Here is a 23256-nt window from a genome sequence, read left to right as displayed (position 1 = left end):
TGGATCCTTGGCATCAAAGTCTCCATTTATTTGAGATATTGCGAGGTTCGAGTCCCCATGCACCTCCAGGCATTGAATGCCCATGGAAACTGCCATCCGGAGACCGTGTAGTATGGCCTCGTATTCGGCTGCGTTGTTAGAGTCTGTGTATAGTATTTGGAGTACGTATTGGACTGTATCTCTGGTGGGGGACGTTAGGACAACGCCAGCCCCCAAACCAGCCAGCATTTTAGAGCCGTCAAAGTGCATGATGCAATTGGAGTACGCACCGTACTCTTTAGGGAGTTCGGCTTCTGTCCACTCGGCGACGAAATCGGCCAGTACTTGCGCCTTAATGGCTCGCCGTGGTCTATATGTTATGTCAAACGGGAAGAGCTCGATAGCCCATTTGGCAATCCGGCTCGTGGCATCGCGGTTGTTTATTATGTCATTGAGTGGTACTTCTGAGGCCATCGTAATTGAACACTCTTGAAAGTAGTGTCATAATTTCCGGGATGCCATGAATACCGCGTATGCTATCTTTTGATAATGTGGGTACCATGATTTGCATGGAGTGAGGACAGTGGATACATAATATACCGGCTTTTGAAGTGGGAATTTATGTCCGCCCGTCTCTCATTCGACGATGAGCACTGCGCTTACAACTTGGTGAGTTGCCGCTATATATAACAACATTGGTTTGCCGACATTTGGCGCGGCCAAGATTGGGTTGGTGGCCAGGATGGCTTTTATTTCTTCCAATCCGGCCGTGGTTGTCTCTGTCCACTTGAAGTGTTTGGTGCACCGAAGAAGGCGATAAAGGGGGAGTGCCTTTTCATCTAATCGGGAGATAAAGCGGCTTAAGGCCGCCACACATCCAGTTATCTTCAGGATTTGCTTGAGGTCAGTTGGGATAGCCAACTGCGACAGAGCTCGGATTTTAGCCGGATTTGCTTCAATTCCTCTATTGGAGACGATGAAGCCCGGGAGCTTTCCGGCGGGTACGCCAAAAACGCATTTTTCCGGATTGAGCTTAATGTCGTATGTTCGGAGATTGTCGAACGTGAGCCTCAAGTCGTCTATTAAGGAGTCGACGTGTCTGGTTTTAAAAACCACATCGTCGACGTATGCCTCCATTGTTTTGCCGATCTGCTTTTCCAGACATGTCTGAATCATGCGCTGATATGTTGCGCCGGTGTTTTTGAGCCCGAAGGGCATTGTGTTAAAACAGAAGGGGTCATATGGAGTGATAAATGTCGTTGCGGCTTGATCGGACTATGCCATCTTAATTTGGTGGTAACCGAAGTATGCGTCGAGGAAGCACAATGAGTCGTGTCCTGCGGTAGCATCGATAATTTGATCGATGCGAGGGAGGGGGAAGGGATCCTTTGGGCAAGCCTTATTAAGGTCCTTGAAGTCGATGCATAGGCGCCAGGATTTGTCCTTCTTTGTTACCATCACCAGGTTTGCTAGCCAGTCCGGATGCTTTATTTCTCTAATGAATCCGGACTCTAGTAACTTGGCTAGCTCCTCTCCCATGGCTTGTCTCTTAGGTTTGGAGAAACGCCGAAGAGTCTGCTTGAACGGCTTGAATCCCTTTAGAATGTTAAGGCTATGCTCGGCCAGCCTGCGTGGGATTCCTGGCATGTCTGAAGGATGCTAGGCGAATATGTCCCAATTCTCGTGCAGGAACTCCCGTAGTGCAGCGTCTACAGCGAGGTTTAATTGTGCCCCGATGGATGCTGTTTTTGTGGGGTCCATTGGATGGACATGGAATTTGACTATTTCACCTGATGGTTTAAAAGAGGTGGACTTGGATCTTTTGTCGAGTATCACGTCATCCCTGTCCATTGTGGAGCGCAGCGCGGTTAATTCCTCCGCCACAAGGGCTTCGGATAATGCCTCGAGGGCCAGTGCGACTGTTTTGTTCTCGGCGCGGAGTGCTATGTCCGGATCACTAGCTAGAGTGATGATTCCACTGGGCCTGGGCATTTTGAGCTTCATGTACCCGTAATGGGATATGGCTTGGAAGATCGTGAATGCCTCCCGCCCTAGAAGGGCGTGGTATCCGCTACTGAACGGGCCCACTTGGAATGTAATTTCTTCGGACCTGTAATTCTCCGGAGTGCAGAATACCACATCTAGTGTGATTTTCCCAGCGCAACATGCCTCCCGACTAGGGATGATTCCTTGGAAGGTTGTGCTGCTTTGCTCAATACAGTTTCTGTCTATTTCCATTTTTTGAAGGGTCTCCCCATAGATGAGGTTTAATCCGCTGCCACCGTCCATGAGCACTTTAGTAAGCCAAAAGCCATCCACAATTTGACTGAGGACCAAGGCGGATGGTGCTCGGGCTGTTCGAAATTTAGGTTCGTATCTGGCATTGAAGGTGATAGCCGTGTCGCTCCATGGATTTATTGCTGCCACGTGGCAGACTTCGACGAGGCTGCGGAGTGCTCGCTTACGCCTGTTATTTGAGGCGAAGGTCTCGAAGACTGTTAGTACTATATTGTTATCCACGGGATGGTGCTCTGCGGTGTTTTGAATGAGGAGATCCTCACCGCTCTTGGCCACCTGCCGAAGTACCCAACATGCTCTAAGGCTGTGTGTTGGTATGGTATCTGCTGTACTATGAATTTTGCAGGGCCTGTTAAGCCATCCCTCCAATACGGTTCCACGCCCTGTAGTGGGCTTTTGCTTCTTTGTAATTGAGTCGGGTGACTTATGAGAGTGCACCCTTTTAGTTCAGACTAGGAGTTTTGTCAGAGCCGGATTATCCCAAAATTTTATTTCGGTTTTCCAGGCGCTTTCCATCGCACAGTACTTCCGTACTATGGCCTCCAAGTCACCGAAGTGTGCAATGTCATAGCGAATTATGGCGTTGAGGATTCCCTTGTCCGTGCAATTGTTGCAGAAGAATGAAATTGCGTCTTCCTCACGATAGTCCTTGACCTTGTTCATTACAAGGAGGAATTTGGCCCAATAGTGATGTACTGTCTCTTGGGGCTCTTGCCTAATGTGGGAAAGATCATTTATATCTGGGTGGGTGGGTCGATTTAAGTCCAGACCTTGACCCGATCTGAGACCCAGGGGCAGAGCAGTTTCTGATCTTGGAAGTTCGGGCTCCGGGATGTTGCCCCGCAGGTTCGGCATAGCCTGATTCTAGGTTCAGGCTTAGGGCGATGTCCTCCCATGCATGGGTATCTGGCAGGAGAGCTCGGGAATCCGGACATAGTTCGCCCTTAGGATAGAGAAAGAATCGCCGCATTGCTCCTCTACCACCGCTATCTGATGGGTGACCGGCGGAGAGTTAATCTCCCTTTGGTCAGGTTTTAAGCCCAATCCAATCGTAGTCTGTAGCGACTCCCAGAGTGGCGATGCGATCCAAGAGCTCGTTCAAAGAGGAGAGCTCCATTGGATCCATCTGCTCAGTGAATTTCGAGCCGATGTGGAGGCTATTTTCGATGACCCAAGAAGTCATCATCGGCGCAGTGGCCGAGCGGGCGGTCATGACGAAGCTGCCTAGTCGGAGAGTTTGGCCTACAGCCAGGGCTCCCCTAGAGGTGATGTTGTTCTTGACAACGAGACGAGACATCCTTCCTTATGAAGCTCACACAGTGGAACTCTCAATGAAAGCACCAATGTCGGTGTCAAAACCGGCGGATCTCGGCTAGGGGGTCCCGAACTGTGCGTCCAAGGCGGATGGTAACAGGAGGCAGGGGACACGATGTTTACCCAGGTTCAGGCCCTCTTGATGGAGGTAATACCCTACGTCCTGCTTGATTGATCTTGATGATATGAGTATTACAAGAGTTGATATACCACGAGATCGTAGAGGCTAAACCCTAGAAGCTAGCCTATGGTATGATAGTTGTTGTCCTACGGACTAAACCCTCCGATTTATATAGACACCGGAGGGGGCTAGGGTTACACAGAGTCGGTTACATGGGAGGAGATCTACATATCCGTATTGCCAAGCTTGCCTTCACGCCAAGGAAAGTCCCATCCGGACACAAGACGAAGTCTTCAATCTTGTATCTTCATAGTCCAACAGTCCGGCCAAAGGATATACTCGGCTGTCTGGAGACCCCCTAATCCAGGACTCCCTCAGGAACCGCCGGTCACTCCTGAGAAAGGCTTGGTAGGCTAGAGCTTGTCATAAGGCACTTGGAGGCTGTTGAACGTGTCGACGGATAGGACGCTGAGCCCTGCGCCGCCATGGATGATGGTCTTGGTAACTTGCACGTTGTTGATGACTGAGGAGCAAAGCATTGGGAGGACGCCAGCGGTAGCCGCGCACTTGCATTGATCTGTCGAGCTAAACGTGATGGGGCACTGGGACCACCTGAGTGGGCGTGTGGCTTCGAGCTTGGAGAGGACTGCATTCACTTCGCGAGCAAACTACTTGAAGATATGATGAGAAGCTGGGGCCTGGGCTCCACCCAAGATGCAGGTGATAGCACGCGGTTCCTGGAAGCCCCCAGCCCCCTCGTCCTGATGGTGTTCATCATTCCTTCTTGGTGGCGGTGGCAGCGGAGGAGTCCACTGTTGCCTTGAGGGTGATCCTCACAAGGCTGATCTCTCCAGGCGCCCTCGCGAAGCTGATCCTGCCATCGATCCTCACAAGGCCGGTCGCTCCACTCCTGACGCGGGCCACGGTCGTTCCAGCATCCGCCACCGCGTCCTCTTCCTCGGTCGTAGCCCTTGTCGCCACACTCGGGGCGTTGGCCGAAGTGTCCTTCGCGAATGGCTCAGAGCTCTTGACAGTCGCTGGTGTTGTGGGTGCTTAGGTTATGGAAGGCGCAGAACGGATGGATGCTCTTGGACGACTTTGGTTGGTCTTTGCCACACATGGTGTCTGGTTCCGCCGCGAGTACGGCTGCTCCCTTGCGCTTCACGTCCTTGGCCTTGGCTTTCTTCTCCTTCGGGTCTACAACAGGGAGCTCAAGGAGGGAGAGGCCCCCCTCCTCAGCTCTTGTACACTTGGTCGCGATGTTGAATAGCTCCAGGGTTGTGCACAACTCTTCATGGATAGCGAGCTCTTCCTTCATTTTGACGTTGCGGACGCCATCAGAGAACGCAAAGATGATGGCCTCATCGGTCACCTTGGGGATATTGATCTGTGCGCTGTTGAAGCACTGAATGTACTTCTGTAGGGTCTCTCCTGGTTGCTGCTTGATGCGGCGTAGGTCGCCCGCGACCAGGGGGCGGTCGCAAGTGCCCTGGAAGTTGGCGATGAAGCGGGTGCGCATTTAGTCCTAGGAGGAGATCGAGCCCAACGGTAGGTTCAGGAGCCAAGAACGATCACCTTCCTTAAGAGACATGGGAAACCAGTTTTCCATGACCTTCACTACAAAAAAATACACTTCCGTGATGATACGTGTTTGTCACAGTAGGTCGTGTTTTTGTCATGCATGTACATCCATGACAAATTTATGACAGAATCAAGATAGTCATACATGTGCTGTCATAGAAGTGTTCCATGACATTACCAAAATTATCATCATGGAAGTGTCCACTTCCATGACGATAAATCGCGCGTCACAGAAGTGCTTTCGTCAATGGTGACCGACACGTGGCATCCACCGTAACGGAATGTCGTTAAGCTATCGGGTCGGGTTTTGGATCCGATAACCCGTTAACAGCCCTGACCAATGGGAAATTTCCACGTGTAAAATTCTTATTGGCCGGACGAAACACGTGTCAGCTCGTCTGTGGGTCAGATAGGCGCCTATGATATGTCGACACGTGGAGTGGCCCAACAGTGGCCCATTTAGCTTACAAAGCCGGCCCGTTTGACTTGGTCAAAAGTTAACGGGCTGGCCCATGAAAAGCATGTTAACGGTCTCTTCGCAAATAGCCCATTTTACGGCCCGTTAACTCACGACCCGTTAGGCCCTAAAGGAAATCGGCCCAACAACGTCATGTGGGCCGTCGAATATAATACCATCCCATTTCACTTTCGGCCATGTATGGCCCACGATGTCTTTCGGCCCATATGAGGCCTTCGTAGCTTTCGGCCCATTATAGGCCCACGGTGACTCTAGCCCATAATGAACAGTAATTTTCTTTATACCCGTTAATAGCCCATGATTTACATGGGCCGTTTCCAGCCCGTGTTAGCTTTCGGCCTATTGATGACCCATACGTTCTTGGGCTCCTTTTCGGCCCTCGATTACTTCCGGCCCGTTATTGGCATGTTCCCCTAATGGGCCAAATTCGGCCCATGGCAAGAGTCGGCCCGTTACTGGCCTGTTCCACTAATGGGCCAAATTTGGCGCATGGCAAGAGTCAGCCCGTTACTGGCCTATTACCCTAATGGGCCAAATTCGGCCCATGGCAAGAGTCGGCCTGTTTCTGGCCTGTTAACCCGTTGCGCCATTTCCAGCCTGTCCTATATTCTGGCCCATTAACGACCCGTTATGCCTGTGATAGAATTAAGCCTTTGCTGTCCTACAGCCTGTTAACAGCCTATTACCGTGCTGGGCCGATACCAATTACGCCCGATTATGGCCCATGTAGACCCATTTATCCGACGGCCCGAGGCCCACCGATTACAGTCCCATTTATCGATGGTCCGTAGGAGACCCATTTATCCGACGGCCCGAGGCCCACCGATTACAGGCCCATTTATCAACGGCCCGTAGGAGACCCATGGATCCTACGACCCGTATATGGCCCATGGTAGTTGCGGCCACTAGCAAACCAGGGAAAAAGAAGACTAGGAAATAAATAAGGCCGAAACTAACGCTAGGCTATTAAGGCGATTGCACAGATTACATCCACTCGGCATCAAAGATCGCCACCAGTGCAAATATAGGGAACACCCTACACTATACAAAAATGGCTTGATGTTTTTTTCAGGCAGTGGCTGCACGTTAAGAATAAATTTTGTATCGCACCAAAACAAATTACAACTATATAACAAAAGGAAGGTTGGCATAAAACTTAACAGTCTAGTAGATAAATGCACCACCAGAAGTTCATAAGCTCAGTTCATTTGACCTGACTGTTACGTTTTCATACTCTATTGTCCGATGGAGCACCATAACCCTGGCCTTCATTTCCCCTAGGCTCCTGAACAACATAGCAAATGTCTGATAGTCTGGTTTCAAAACCATGCATATCTTGACGACATTGAGCAATGTTTCTCCTTGTTTCATAAAGGGCCTCTGTTAGGGAATGGACTTGTGTCTGGAGCGCAGATACAACATTGCTTTGAGCTTGCATATCTTGATCATGAGGCAGTTTGGACGATAATGCCTTAACAACCAACCCAGTATTACGCAGGAACGTGCTTTTGGCACTGTTAGTGGACATGTACTCACCCACTGCAGCAAGACCTGACATTGCGGTTATAGTTGCCTCGCCACCTTCAGAAGGGGGCGGTTCCACCATTTTTTCCATAGCTCGCTGAAAAGTTGAGGTTTTACATTAGTAGTACCAGAACAGAAGATATTAAGGAGGCAACAAAACCAAACAAAATAGCTTTGGTCTATATACATAACTTATTCTGGTGAACCCATGTAAAATATTAGTTGTATTTTATTCCAAAGTACATAATAAAACCAGGTTCCAAACATATGACCATGTACCATCGCTAATGTATTGTCTATTTCTTCATATTGTATTGAGGGCTAAGGATAAAGAGACGAAGTTTATAATACGGTAAGCATAGTATGACGTCATTCACATCACAAAACAACTGAGAACAGACAAACAGGCAATTGTAACGTTGTGTGAGCAAGTCCAGCACGGAACTAGATTACGGGTCAAGATCAAAGGAACATCACTCCTCTCTTTTAAACCTTGTAAGGTGCAATGATACGCTAAGACAATTGTGTATAAAATTGAAAAGAGTAATAGACATTGGCTGCAAACCATGCAGTTCAAGGCACAAGTCAGAGTAAGTAGTAGTTAAAAGGCATGTGGATTAAGGACTTACAACAGCGGCTTTGACTGCTGTAGTCATACCCTTCTTCTTGCTGGTGTGACAGTCCTTGAAGATTTCCACAACATTTGGTTCGGGTACTTTTTGGTCCTTGCGGGCTTTCCTCTGCATTTGGAACAAGTCAATATAGAACTGATAATATGGTTAGCGAAAAGAGTGAAACAGAAGCTAATTACAAGAGCTTCGCAGTGTGCAATATAGCTACGAGATCCTGTCGTCTATTGGAATTTCACTTTCGTACGGTTGGCCTTGTTCTTTGAACAGTTCACCTACAAGACGATAGATTTGTGTGGCACATGCGTAAATAGGACTTCAACATGTGATCTGATGACATATATATATATAATGTACCTGATACTTCGGATCGGACCAGTGTTTAATGAGGCCTCTCCAGTCTTCATCAGATATATTTTCCACTGGAGATGTTTGGGAAAGTTCACTGTTAGCCTTGCCTTCAAAGTGAGTTTTCCTCAAGTTATACCGATATTGTCGCAGAGCAGACTTGAAAACATGGGTGCAAGCTTGTCTGGTTGCATCATATTGGCTATCCAACTTGAACCTCCTCTGTTGAAAATTATGGGAGTCTCATTATCAGCAACCTAGAAAGTATTAGACAGAGAAAGATGATATTACTAGTTTCCATACATAACCATACTTACAGATAAATGGCCGAGGAAGATGTTGAACTGGGTTTCGTCTTTGTCATTCCTGTACTGAATCCATGTTGGGAGGATACGTACATGACACCTAACAGCAACCGCTGCCTCTGATACTAACTTGGCTGACTCTGTAGCATCACGTGGCCTTTTTAAACCTTCCTCAAAACGAATCTCCATTCTTCCTCCTCTAGATTTAGTTAACCTATCGAGCATTATCCCTGATGTTTGTTTCCTCTTGCGCCTAGGTGCTAGTCCAACAACAAACATGGGAAGTGTTAGTGTACATCAAACTGTGAGACTACATATAAAGAAGCATGCAACTGTAACTTGACTCCGGCAACTACCTTCTTGCTGTTGAAGCTCACAAGGTTCATCTGATATTGCCAACTCGTCTTGTGTCAAGAGTGCTTGGGAAGTAGTGTCAGGTGGCAAGGGAGCTTGGGAACGTGCTGCTAGCTCAGTTGACGCACGAGTACGTCATGCAGCTGGTAGTACTATGGTAGGTGTTGCAAGAACTAGGGCTGTCTCTGCTTGTTTGGTGGCAGCTATTTGTTTATGTTTGTCTTTTTTTGCAACTCGTGTAGCATGGGATGTCGTGTTTGTAGAATTTTCTGCTGGACTTTGACCTTCTATTGCACCATCAGTACCAACAGAATCTGCAGGATTCATCCGTTTCTCATTCCCCGCCATTATGTGTTTCTTCCTCTTTCTCTGTGCCATGTTCAGTCAAGCTGACAAGAAAAATGAATAACAATTTAGTTCTTCGGAACAAGTTGATGCGTGATGCAGACGAACTGAACTTTGATGTTAGACAACCACATGATAGGAGGATGTAATATGTATGAAAAACAGGACGGAAGAGATAACCAGAACTATGATGTGTAAACTAAGAAGAAGACATTCACCAAATTAGAAGCAATGCAATGGAAGGTAGACACCATATGAAAGATGCTACAAATATCGCTCTGCTAAGTTAACAGTGTCTCATCATAAATGGCGTTTAAACAAATGTGAAGTAGTACAAGAAATAAATCATATGCAAGATGCAAACAACATCACACTACCATGTTAGAGGTCTCTCGTCATTAGTGCCATTGCATATTATATTCATAGCTTATGATGTGTAAACTAAGGAGAAGGCATTTCAACAAATTAGAAGCAATGAAAGCTAGACACCATATGAAAGATGCAATGAATATCACTCTACCAAGTTAAAACTGTCTCGTCATAAGTGCCATTTCAACAAATTAGTAATACAAGCTAGAAAAGAATGTGAGATGTAACCTATATCACACTCCGAAGTCAAACGTGTCTTATGATAAGTGATTGTTGCAGGTTACACAATAGTAGTAATTTGATGTAAGAACATGGTGTGATATACAGATATTGTATGTTCTAGAAACAGGAACATGTGTCTTATTCAAGTATAATGTGTAAAGTAAGTAGATGGAATTCAACAAAATTAGAAGCAATAGAAGCTAGACATCACGCATAACATGCAACCACATATAACAGTGCCAAGTTAGAGGGAGCACCGGTGATGCTGCACTAGGGGAGACGTCCTCATCATAAACATAGCTTTGTTGAGTGTCTATGCATGTGTTGTCTTGGAAATCATCTTGGGGGTGTGGAGGAGTAGAAACTGTAGAGGCCCTCCGTTCGGAAGGAGCACCTTTATCCGCTGCCTTGCTAACTTCCTTCTGCTTTATTGATTTTGAATTGTCAAGTAAAACCGACAAGAAAACGCAATAAAATTCTCTCTTCAGAACTCATTCATGCATGATACTGACAATCAGTACTTTGATGTAAGGCAAACACATGATACCAGGATGGAATATGTACGAAAAACAGGACGACATGGCATGTTCACAACTGTTTGTGTAAACTAAGCAGAAACCATTCCAGAAAATAAGAAGCAATGCAAGCTAGACACCACATGAAAGATGCAACCAATATGACTCTGCCAAGTTAAAAGCGTCCCATCATAAATGGAATTTCAACAAATTAGAAGCAGCGCATGCTATAAATCATATGAAAGATGCAACTAATATCGCACTTCATATACTAAAGGTGTCTCGTCATGTTGATTGATGCGGGATACAAAAAAACAATAGTTTTATGTAAGGACATTCTTAATAGATAGATGTACTATGTACTAAATACAGGAAGGCATGTCACATTAACAGGTATAATGTATAAGCTAAGCAGTCTAGCACATGCAGTTTAACCAGATTGGAAGAATTACAATCTAGACACCATATGCAACATGCGACCACATATCACGCTGCCAAGTTAGAGCAAGCACCTGCAATGCTAGTGTAGGGGAAATGCTGTAATCAACTACAGAGCTACGTTCACTATCTTCATCTAGCATTTCTGTTTCTTGAGAATCATGTCGGGAGGCTGACGCTGCATTCTTTAAATGAGGAGTAGTCCCCTTGCCTGCCTGCCTCGTCATTAGTGATTGATGAGGGATACACAAGAACATTAGTTTGATGTAAGAACATGGTTAACACAGAGATGTACTAGTATGTACCAAAAACAGAAAGGCATGTCATATTCAAAGGTATAATGTGTAAGCTAAGCAGATGCAATTTAACCAAATTGGAAGCAATACAAGCTAGACATCCGGCTGGAGTGGTGAGCATGATCATGTAGGACCTGAGAGCCTGGTGGGAGGCGGGCTGCTTCGCCACCATCGCAGCTTTTTAGTTGGCTTCCAGGTGATGCCTATCTTTGTTGGGCTTGTCACTGGCTCGGCCAGTGCCCTGACTAGCTATTTGTCTTCTGGTGCTCACGGGATGGTGGTTCATGTAAAAAAATATCTTTCCTTATCTTACCGACTTCGGCCTTTCGAATACAAGATAGACACCAATGGAACATGCAACCACATATGACACCGCGAAGTGAAAGGAAGCACCTGGGATGGTGGTTCATTGCGAGCGAGGTCATCAACTCCAGAGCTATGTTCCCCGTCTCCATCTGCTGACACTACACCCTTTAAAGTGTTGAAACGTGTCTTGCCTAGCCGCACACCAAACTGGAGCGACTTCTCTCTTTTCTTTTTGGCTTCTCTCATGGCAGCAGAGTCTGAAATACCCTTGCATAAAAACACAACAGTGAGAGTAAGGGTGAAGTGTGTGCAGAACTAGTGCACTGTAAAAGTAGCAGATAGCAGGTGGCTGAAAAATAAATGACAGGAGACATATGATAGCTCTACAACATTGCATGGCAAACAAAATTAGATTCTACTCTGTATGATTTTGTAATATATGAGCACAGGAAATGCAGGTACTCCTCCAGCACACCACCACATGTGGTCATATCTAAGATAACAGTCGACTAAAAATAAATAGGTCAGTCGATTTTTTAATGAACCGTCCGATCTATAAGGAACGGGCAGATGGCCTTCGTCTACCTCCCGCCAGTCATTGTTAACGATCTTTCTCGAACCGCCAGCGACCACCGGCCCAGACCCCAGCCTCCGCCGCCCCGCCCTCCCATCGACCTCACACCACCGTCGTGCTTGGCAACACCCCCAGGCCATCCCTTTAATCCCGGCCGACCTCCAGACCGGGCGCTACTAGCTCTAGGCCACACATGGCCCTAAGATAAACACCAAGGCGCTGCTTTCCTAGCGTAATAGGCGTACTAGCGCCTGTTACACCGGGGAATGCTTCCGTTAATTGGGAATCAAGTGGACAGAAATTGAAATTCAGGGGGCGACGGACCTCTAGCTAAGGTGAAATAGTATATGGGGAGAAACCTTGTGCATCGCGAGTTACTAGGAACATCTAGTATCAAGAAGAAGCGGTCAAGTAGTGTCTTCTGTGGGATGAATACCGTGCAAGCAGAGACGTAAGATTTGCACGAATAAGGGAAGAGGAGTAGATTTTTCGGTTGCTGGTGTGGTCACCTCCACAAGTCGCGCCAATTTTCTTCTTTTTACCGGGGAAACCGATGTTCTGAAGGGTGTAGGCTTGGACGAACCCATGGCCAAATTGTTGACTATGTTGCCGTGGCCGTATGTCGGCAGAGGGGAAGCAGATCCGAGGCGGCGAAGGACGGCGTAGCAGGAACAACTCTGGTGTGGTGGAGGGTGGGGAAGTTGGAGCGGCAGCGGTGAGGCACAGAACGGCGTGGTTGAACTGGCTCGGGTACGGACGGCTCGGCCTCGGCTTCAACTACTAGCCGTGGAGGGCGTTGCGGCTGAGGTTGCGGTGGACGACGACGTCGGGGTATCGGCTCCAGCGTGATGGAGGAGGGCGACGGTTGATCGGTGGGATGGGGTGGCGGACAGAGGATGCCGGGGTTTCGCGGCTGGTGGAGAGGTAGTTTTGGCGCCCACGGAGTACGAATTGGGAATCAGACGGGTGGAGGGGGGAACCATGTTTCAGTCTGGGACGCGCTTGTTTTTGGCTTTTTTGAACAGAAGATGGGACGCGCTTGTTTGAAATTTGGGGAAAGTACAAACTTTGCCTCCCTCTTAAATTTCGGACCTACTGCTGGTCGGGGGTAGGATGGTAATCCCAGGTGTCCCAAATAGTGGGCGGGAGCGATTTCGGGCGCGCACATGTGTTCTTAGGCGGCCATTGTGTATGAATGTTTTTCGGATGCGGTTGTGTGGCATCTAGATGAAGCTACAAACCTACCCCGGTTTAGACCTTTGGACGTCGGGCCGGTAGGTTTCATGGGTCGAAGTTATTAGAAAAGTAATTTCCTTGTACTACCAAACATTGGTCTCACGCGGTTTCGGGCGAGTAGAGGCTCTTTTGGCGCTTCGTTTGAAATTTTGAAACACAAGCATTCACGTTTAGAGTACTCTTGAACTATGAGGATTGACCTAAATATACAACATTATATTTGACCTTGTATGTTTGAAAACCTCATTAAATTATCCGCTTCTTTTTGAAATTTTGACACTTGAAAATCCTATAACTACGATTATTTTGGAATGGAGGAGCTAAATTTGAATCTGTTTTGTACACGACTACATATGCTATTATGTACAAAATCAGAGCAAAGATTGGTGCCCCCATAATTTAGGTATGGTTTACAAATGCCATGATATCAAATTCAAATAATTGAATGGACATCATGTTGAATTCGATTTTTTTAAACCACCTTAAGTTGAATTCAAATGTATGCTAGTTCATAGGTAGTAGCTATTTATAATGTCCACTGTGTAACTTTCGTATGTGTAATGTGCTTTACACACACACCATGAACTATACTCACGTTTATATTCAATTGCTAAAGCGATGCATTGTCTGGAGTTCAAAATACTAACTATGTGGATCTATTGTGTCGAATAATAACATAGACATGCTCAAATTCGATAGAATCTAGATGTCTGATGGATCAATGACCGCTCCTTACGCGAATTGCAAGTATCATGATCCCATCCTAATATTTGGATACAATTTATATCTTTAATCAATGTGTAGAGCAGTCTTTTACGTGTAGTTTCACTCTCCATCGGTGGTCTCTCACACATGCTCACACACTCTCTCCTGAGGTGTCTTTCTCGCACACATGCTCTAGATATAACCCTCCCTCCCTCTCGTAACCATTTACAACTGTTTTCACTAACCTTTATCACAAGCACTCTTCCTCTCGAAAACATACACACGCACAATCCTCATCGACCCTTTCTATATACATGGACCTGCCTACGTGTCTCATGTACGCACATTATCTTTACGCATGTCTCTCACGCATTGTCTCACACCTCTCTTCCTAATCGACGAGTATGATTCTAGCAGAGCATTCTGTAGGATGCCCCTTAAAGTTAGGTTGGATGAATAGTAATATCAGAGATAAAGGGGTTACCTTAGTCCGAGAACCTAGGGTTACAAATCCTAGCTGGCTTTGTCAGTGGACACAGAGTCCTTCACAATTCTACTATCTTTGTCTTGTACGACTAGTCATCCATGGGTCTTCCTAAATGCGTCACGGGCCGACCAATGTGGCGCAGGACGGAACAGAACGAAGGGCCTCACCTCGATCCACCAGACCTCATGTGGTGACACACCCTCTGGCCCCACATCTCATTATCTTCTCACACCCACAAATACCAACACAAACACCACACACACAGAAAATTTCTCCTGGTGCCTCTATTCCCTCCCCCCTTGCATATACACACTCAAGGGAATGGAATCTCTTGTCGTGACATCATATTCGTCTCTCTCTCTCTAGACCACTCTCATTTCTCGTGCTATCTCTCCACGCCCCCCGTCGGCCCCTCTATCCATGCCTCTCTTGAATACGTAATACACACACATACCTCTCTAGGCCCTGCCAAATGCATCAACTACACATTCACACATGTTACATCACGTACCCCATTGATCTAAAAAGCCCTATCTTCACGTTTATTTCGGATACAACATTCCTTTTGAATAAAGTGTGGCCAAAAAATTATTTTAGAGTTTCTACATATATACAACATTACAAAGTTATATGGAGGAGTATGAACGCTAATTTGCATCGCATGGTGCCCACAATGATATTTATTCCGCACTGTGAATTTGTATATTTTTATACTATATACAAAGTTAGTCATAATAAAGAGAAACGAAGAGCATCTCTCTCTCCATCACATACCCCCCTGTACGCCCCTTTCACATATGCACACAAAACTATCTCTAGGTCCTCTAAAAGTAAGCCCCCAGAAAATTGACGCATGTTTCATCTTTCTCTCGCGATATATGCAATGACGATCATTGTATTTGAAGTGAAAGCACGATACGTACATTGGACTTAAGAATCCACTCATTACGGTCACCATTTACATTTAGTGGTTATTATGCAGTCACGGGCTCACCGTACAACTCTGTATTTGCTCATGACATGACTAGTTGACCAGTTAAACGCTCCACGTGGCACCTCTAGTATTGCATCACATTATCTCACTACCATCATGCCCACCTGTCGACTTGTATCTACTCTACATCTACACTCTTATAAAATACACTCTTATAAAAAACAGATTTGGTGATGATGGTGTGCCTGCCATCCTGCAATATAGGCCGTCCGATTTATATCTGACGGATAGGAAAGAAACTATGGCAATTTTGCAAAAAGGTACCCACACACCTCTCCACATTTGCAAATAAGGCCTTCCCTCGTTCATCCTTTTCTCTCACAAGATAAACAAGTCATACAAATGCATCTTGATGTTACATGCAACGCACATGCATCTTGCTAGTAAGAATGAAAACAAACGACAAAAAAATATTTGGACGGTGGTTCGAAGTCATGACCGCGGGCACAGTGGACAAGGTGGCCTTGTATTGGTATGCTGAGCCGTCTGTTTTAACACACAGGAGCTGGTGTGGTGATTATATACACATGCACGCATGCACACGAACTGCATCCACGCAACACTCACACAAACACATGCACCCACGCACGCACGCAACACTCACACATACACACGCAGCCATGCACACACGCAACACTCACACGCACACACGCACGCATGCATGCACACACCAGTACACCACACGACCAACACACACTCTCATGCTCAAGTGCTCAACCTACACATGCATGCGCACACATCAGGCCCTGACAGACACATACACAACCAGGTGATTCCCGCGCACGAGTTGGAGCCTTGTCGTGCCTACGTAAATTTGTGTTTATCTGACCTTTTGCCTATGCAAACTGACAGGTGGGACCCACAACGAACGTGGTCAATTTAACTAGTCAACATGGCGCCACGCAGACTATTTGGCCGGTCAACAGAGTGCAATTCGATGTTGAGCTGTGAGCAAGTGACCATATAATCACCTCAAAACGTATATAGTGACCGTAATCAGCTTATTCTGAAGTTCGGTGACCGTATTACGCTTTTCTCTCTGTAGGCCCTCCAAAACTACATCTCTACACGTTCTCGCATGTTACATCTAACAACTATGCAATACAACACTACTACTACACTCTAACACAATAAATCATATGTGTTTTTAGTTTTACTAGATATCATATTGTTACTTATAATTATTCAGTTTGCATACATTAAAATTGCCTTTGAAATGTATGGCCAGTATCATCTACCGCGCGGGAAAAATCCCGCCCTTTCCTATTTAATCGGGTTTGTATCGATGGATCGTGCGAAACAGCAAAACTATAGTACTATACAATACAGGTGACAGTTCATTGGGCGGTCGCGTCGTCTACTCCTCCGTCGTAAGAGTGGAGCGCTTGCTTTCATAAATCTTCTAGTCCCTTTCACCGACATGTGGGACATCAAGCTACCGGGTCCATGTGTCATACCGGAATATAGTGCAGAGAAGCTGGGGTGAAGCACCCAGTCATGGCACCGGCGTAGTAATGAGCAATGAGGTGTCAAATCACAAAGCTGCACCTTTCCCGCAGTTAAGTTGGAGGGACGAAGCAACCATCATTTCACTCGTTGCTGAATCCGCTTCTCCCTCATCTTCTTCAACTTAACCACGTGTTGCTTCTGCCATTGTTCTGCCTCATGTGGGACGCGGATCGGCTTGGTAAAGCACTGACACGTGGGACCGCATGTTAGCAAACCGCCAGGACAACGTCCTCTGAAAAAAAGAAGCCTAATCCTAGACTTAGAAAGGGCTACGTAGCTGTTACGTATACTTTCCATCTAATCTATATATGCCCCCCTGATTTTCAGGTGGGGTGGGCCTAATCCTCTCCTTTAATCCAATAAAATAGTCCCACATCACATCAGTTCGTAACTTTACGTAAACCATTACGTGGATGTAGCATTGCTCAAATAAGAAACCTCCCCCGCCATCCGCGCGGCAAAATCACCTCCTTTTTACTAGTCTTGATTCTATAATTTTTTAGATCAATATAATTGAGATTTGTATAGATAGCACATAGGAGCAAAACCAAGTGGTATGGTTAAGGGCATCCACAATGTGTAGCCAAATGTGAAAATAGCTTTTGGCATCATGGGAACCATTGTGGACGGTGTTCACAAAGCCAAAAAGATGGAACTGAACCTCCTTGATTGATTGATTGAAGGAATAGAAAAATGCAACGTCTCTCCTCTTTCTCCCATGCTTGGACGCATGTAGTATAGTGTAGAGCACAGAGTCTACTCCCGTGTCCCTTCTATCACAAATCACAAAGCAGTGAGGCATCAAATCACAAAAGCAAGGACGAAACAACCATCATTTCACTCTTTGCTGACTCCGCTTCTCCATCGTCTTCTTCGAGAAGCCATCTCACCACATTAGTTACTCCTAGTAGTACTAGTAAAGGACTTCCTGGATGCAAATAAGGCGGCTGTCTTGGCTTGCAGGCGGCACTTGCGAATGACTTACCGTGGTCTCCCTCAGTGGTGTTCTCCGTTGAACGCACTTCGCCAAACCACCAAAAAAATATCGTCAACGTCACCGCAATGGGGAAGGAAGTCAAATATAGTTACTACCCCCATTTTTTTGTACACAAGGCCAGTATATCAAAATTACAATTTGCAAAGGGCCACTAACACTAATTGAGGCAAAATTGATGGGGTTAGCAACCAAGGACATTAATATCCCCTGCATGCATGCGATAGTGAGAAGGTTGGTTTGCATGGCGCTGCATTAATCAAGCAATGAGGAGTGAGATGGTTAGCTCTTTGGTCTTTGGAGAAAAAAATACGCATTAATTGACACATGAAACGAGGATTTTTATTGATTAAATCCCGCGAAGGAAAACCCAGCCTTTCTTTTTTAACACTAGTACTCCTAGTACGTACGTACTTATGCTATTTGGGTCTAGGCCTTGCATTGCCAAACTTCGCCACACATTTTTGCCAAGCTAGCCTAAAGTTTTCAAAATGAGAAGGAGGTACACTTGCGCACGGCTATCACAGTCGCACCGCACCCTCACACGGTCGCTCCCGCACACCGCGGTCGCACCACACCCTCACACAGTCGCTCCTGCACGCCGCAAACCCAACCAAGGGAACGCACCCTCACTGACACGTGCTGTCGCATGTGAACACACCAAACTCAGCCATCCTATTGCTGACACATAATTTTTATTCATAGAGTATGTTTATCCAACCGCATGTTGGGGAGTATCCGTACGGCCCGTGCGGTGGTCTGTTGGGGAAGAAGAAGAGGTGAGGAAGAAGGAAAGAAGGGTTAGGAGACGTAGGATATTCATCCAACTGCCTGAAATGGTAGACTGACCCAAGTCAGGCGACTTGCATAACAAATATATGTTTTTACACAACAAAAGATCCATAAAAACAACAACATAAATAAAAAACTATCACTGCTCGCAGAAAGAGACGACCTCGTCGCCTTTGGCTGCCGGCGCGAACCAGCCGTCGCTGCCGACGTGTTTCTCTACACCGTGGTTGTCCTCGACCTCCAGCTACTTGTTCAAGCGGAGAGTGCGGGCGCTCTGCACGGACGAGAGCACAGCCTGGTTCAAGTCGAGGACGCCCGGTTCCGCCTGCAGGAGGGCCTCGATGGCAGCGGCATCCGCGCGCTCCGCGTCGAGTCGAGCCTCTGCCACCCGGTTCAAGTCCAGGACGTCCGGTTCCGCCTGCAGGAGGGCGTCGATGAGAGCGGCATCCGTGCGCTCTGCGTCGAGTCGAGCCTCTGCCGCCCGGTTCAAGTCCAGGACGTCCGGTTCCGCCTGCAGGAGGGCCTTGATGGCAGCGGCATCCGCGCGCTCCGCCTCAAGTTGAGCCTCCGCCACCCGGTTCACATCCACGACATCTGGTTCCGCCTGCAGGAGAGCCTCGATGGCAGCGGCATGCGCGTGCTCCGCGTCGAGTTGAGCCTTTGCCTCCCGGTCCTCCTTTAGTATCGCCATGTTGAACCGCTGGTCCGCCTGCACCATGGGGGACTCGGACACCGGCACGAAGTCGACGTCCATCGTCTCATACCCATCGGGGGCCTTCTGCGCCGCGACCTCCACCATGAACATTGGATCGGCTTCCTCCTCCTCGTAGCTTGGCTCCAGAGAACTCGGGGATTGTCCTGCCGCAAAGCGAGCTTGGGAACGGAGGTCTGTGGCGCCAACCGCCGCCGCGATTTCTGCGCGGCGCTCCGGCGTCAGCATCTTGGAGTAAGTGATCTTGCGGCGCACCATGGCTTTCCGGCGAACTAGGGGACGCTTGATGCGAGCTAGGGGATTGAAAGGTGGGGGAATGGGCTGGAGATTTGGTGTGGTTTTAGGGCAGTGGCTGGCGTAGGCCGAGCAGCGAAGGTTTTGGTGTGAATAGTGGTTCCGGTGACGACCGGTCAATCGGTTTTGACTATACATCGCTCTTGTCGTGTTCACGTTACAGCCCGGCACGCTGGAACCTCCATGTCGCTCACCGAATGGAACACACTTCGTCTTGCGTTTTCGCTCGCTTGTGGGACCGCAGTTGAGAGCAAACCGACGTCCCTCCCCCTCCCCCGCCTGCGTCATTTATTATACCACCACTCCCTCCGTTTTATGCGGAGTAAATAAAATCAGAGGGAGTATACTACGGATGAGGATCCCCTGACGTGGCCGAACCCATTGAGTAACTGACATGCGGGGCCTAGCAAGCATGGGGTCCGCCAGTAAGTGACCGAAAGGGAGGGTAAGGCAGGGATACCTACGTCAGGGGATCCACTTCCACTATACTAGTTTGACCAAATGTTAGAGTAATAATATATGACATGCAACTTACACAAATGTTAGATTAATAATATATGACATGCAACTTACACAAAGCATACAGGGTCTAATGCATTTTTCGAGGCTAACTTTGACCAAATGTTAGAGTAATAATATATGACATGCAACTTACACAAAGCATATGGTCAAATTCGTATGTGAAAGGAGTTTCCAATGATATAATTTTCACATTATACATCTCATGTACTATTAATCTTGTCAATAGTCAAATTGGAAACCATCTCGAGTACAAATCTAGGAGTACGTACGAATCTAACAATATTGATTGGGCGTTGTTGAATGTTGATACATTTTTGATCAAAGTAGATATACTTTGACTACACATAAAACTTATATGTAAACTAGAAAGGATAGGAGGGAGTATATTGTACGTTCAAAAACGAAACGAACATTGAATACCCTTTATATATGATTTGCGGATGCTATGATCACCGGTTCAAAATTTTGAATCCGCCTTAGGTATCACGTTCCCCCACTCGTTCCCTCTCGATTTCATCTCGGGGTCCAGAGATCTATTGAAAGAGGACTAGGGTGGGTGCATGCGAATGATACTCGGCGGAATGTTCAAATGAGGCATGTAGGAGGATGGACTCGACTGGAGGGCGACATGATCGATGGATAAGAGGGTTGGAGAGGAATGAGAAATAAGCAAAAGCCACATGATTATACTTGAACGGCTCAAATAAACAATAAGTTGCCTCTCTTGTCCTACATAGTGAAAGGCCTAATGCGCAACGCGGAGCACTGACGCTCGAATATGGCTGGGAAAACAGGGAAATAAACATGTGGGGCACACCCGTCGGGATGACGTAGCGCAGACTACTCCAATGGAGGAGCTGGGCCACGACCTCCTCGCCACCGACAACCGTTCATGTGGATCGTTGGGGCCAACAACGGGGCGCAGCTCCAGCACCGCCTCTGAACACGGCGACCGCGGTGGGCGACACACTCATATCGTCACTAGACACAGTCGGTTTCAGTTTGCCGAGGGTGGCGTTAGTGCTGTGGCACGACCGACGGTATGTTTGATTTGTGCCCAAGGTTGCCCCATCAAAGCATTGGGTAGCCAAAATTTTGGTTGAGGTATTGGTTTCACATGATTTGGCCGACATTAGCAAGAAAAATGAACTTGAGTTGGCTAGAGTTCATTGGCATGCCAAAGAAATGGCAACCATCCAAACAAAGACCAATCTTTGGGTCATGACCAAAATTTTGGTTGAGGTATTGGTTGCCCATGATTTGGCCGACATTGGCAAGAAAAGTGAACTAGAGTTGGCTAGAGTTCATTGGCATGCCAGAAAAATGGCAACTATCCAAACAAAGACCAATCGTTTGGTCATGACCAAAATTTAGGCAAGGTGCACTTTGGCCACAATCCAAACACACCCCAACACCCGGCTCGTCGATGATGCACGGGGCGCCGCGACGCGTCCGTGGAGTGGTGTAGCACAGCCAACTGCATCCTCTGGACCTAAGACCATGCCGGGTCGTCTTGCTTTTTCAATGACATGCGGGGATCGCATGTGAGCAAAGGGCATCTCCAAAGTTGCCACGACCGCAGCTGACTACCCTGGCACACCAAAACCCTAGTCCCTCGCGTCGTCACGCGGTGTGTTCCCAGCCGGCGCCAGCTGCCCGCATCTATGTCGTCCGTTCATATGTCGTCATTAAGAGGCTCGGTGCCTGCGGAACCAACTCCGGTGACTTAATGACGCACCTGGATGCTTGGCCTCACCGGAATGCGCTACTTAAAGCGGCAACGCCCAGCTAACCTCCACACCATAGCGCATCGTCCTCCTACCTGGAACCACATCCGCCATGACCGCAAGCGCGAACGCTCTGCGGGAGAGCTTGTCTTCGGGGTTGGAGCTCGAGGTCGCCGCCCTCGCTCAAGTCGCCGCACAAGCGATGGCCACGCTGGCGGCCGACGATAGGAGCACTGTCAGCCACGCGTCCTACTTGCCGCCGTCCAACGTCTGGCACCGCCGAGGTCGGGGACTCCTCCAAGGATGAGTAGGGCATGGGAGGCGGCAGGGCATGGTGTGCCAACTGGCCGGTCCGTCTCTCGTGTTCTACTTTTCCTCGCCGGAGCCCGCACCTTCACTTCACGGGTCTTGAACCCCGCCCCCGTACATGGAGATCACAGATGTAGGACGTCGGTCGCCGCCGTAGAATAGGTTTAGGGTCAGGTTTCTTTTATTTTTTTGTCCTATAAAAGTTTGAAATGTAATGAAAATCTGCCGTGTTTGCATTAATCTCGGCCGGTGTATATGAACTTTCACAATAATATACATATTGTAGGAGTACTAGCAAGATGCCCGTGCGTTGCACGGAAGATCAAGATCTTGTGGGAGAAAAGGATGAACGAGGGAAAGCCTTATCTGCATATGTGGAGAGGAGTGCGGGTAAATTGTCATAGTTTCCTTCCTATCCGTTAGATAGATCGGACGGCCTATATTGCAGGATCGGACACATCTTTCTACATCTACGGGAACCTAAGAAAGGGTTAACGTAAATTTCCTCTCTCACTGCTCCCCTGATTTTCATGGTGGTGGGCCCCTCCCTCCACCCAATCTACAATCAACAGATCACACGTTTCACATTACGTTAATTACGTAACTGGGATTACGTAGGTGTAGCATTACTCGTCCTAAAAAACCCAACTAAGCCAGCCTCCCAGCATATCGCGCGGGAAAAGACCAGGCCACGCCGTTTTAGTCGGGATTACCGGATTACTAGTAGTAGTATCGATGGATCACGCGAAGCAACATTTTTTTTGAGGGGGTGAAGCACCTAGTTTAAAAGGAAAAAATGCAGTACACTCACAACACTCCTGTCGCGGTCGCATTGCACCCCACACACGTTCGGTCCTGCACACGGCTCACGCAAACGGAACGCGCTTCGGTTTGCCTCTTCACTGACACGTGGGACTGCACTTGGAGAAACCGACCATGCGCCAAACTCCCCCCGCCCACCGCGCGAAAATCCCCGCCC

Source organism: Triticum dicoccoides, chromosome 5A, assembly GCF_002162155.2.
Source record: "Triticum dicoccoides isolate Atlit2015 ecotype Zavitan chromosome 5A, WEW_v2.0, whole genome shotgun sequence".
Lineage (NCBI taxonomy): Eukaryota > Viridiplantae > Streptophyta > Magnoliopsida > Poales > Poaceae > Triticum > Triticum dicoccoides.
Note: the sequence above shows the minus strand (reverse complement) of the source record.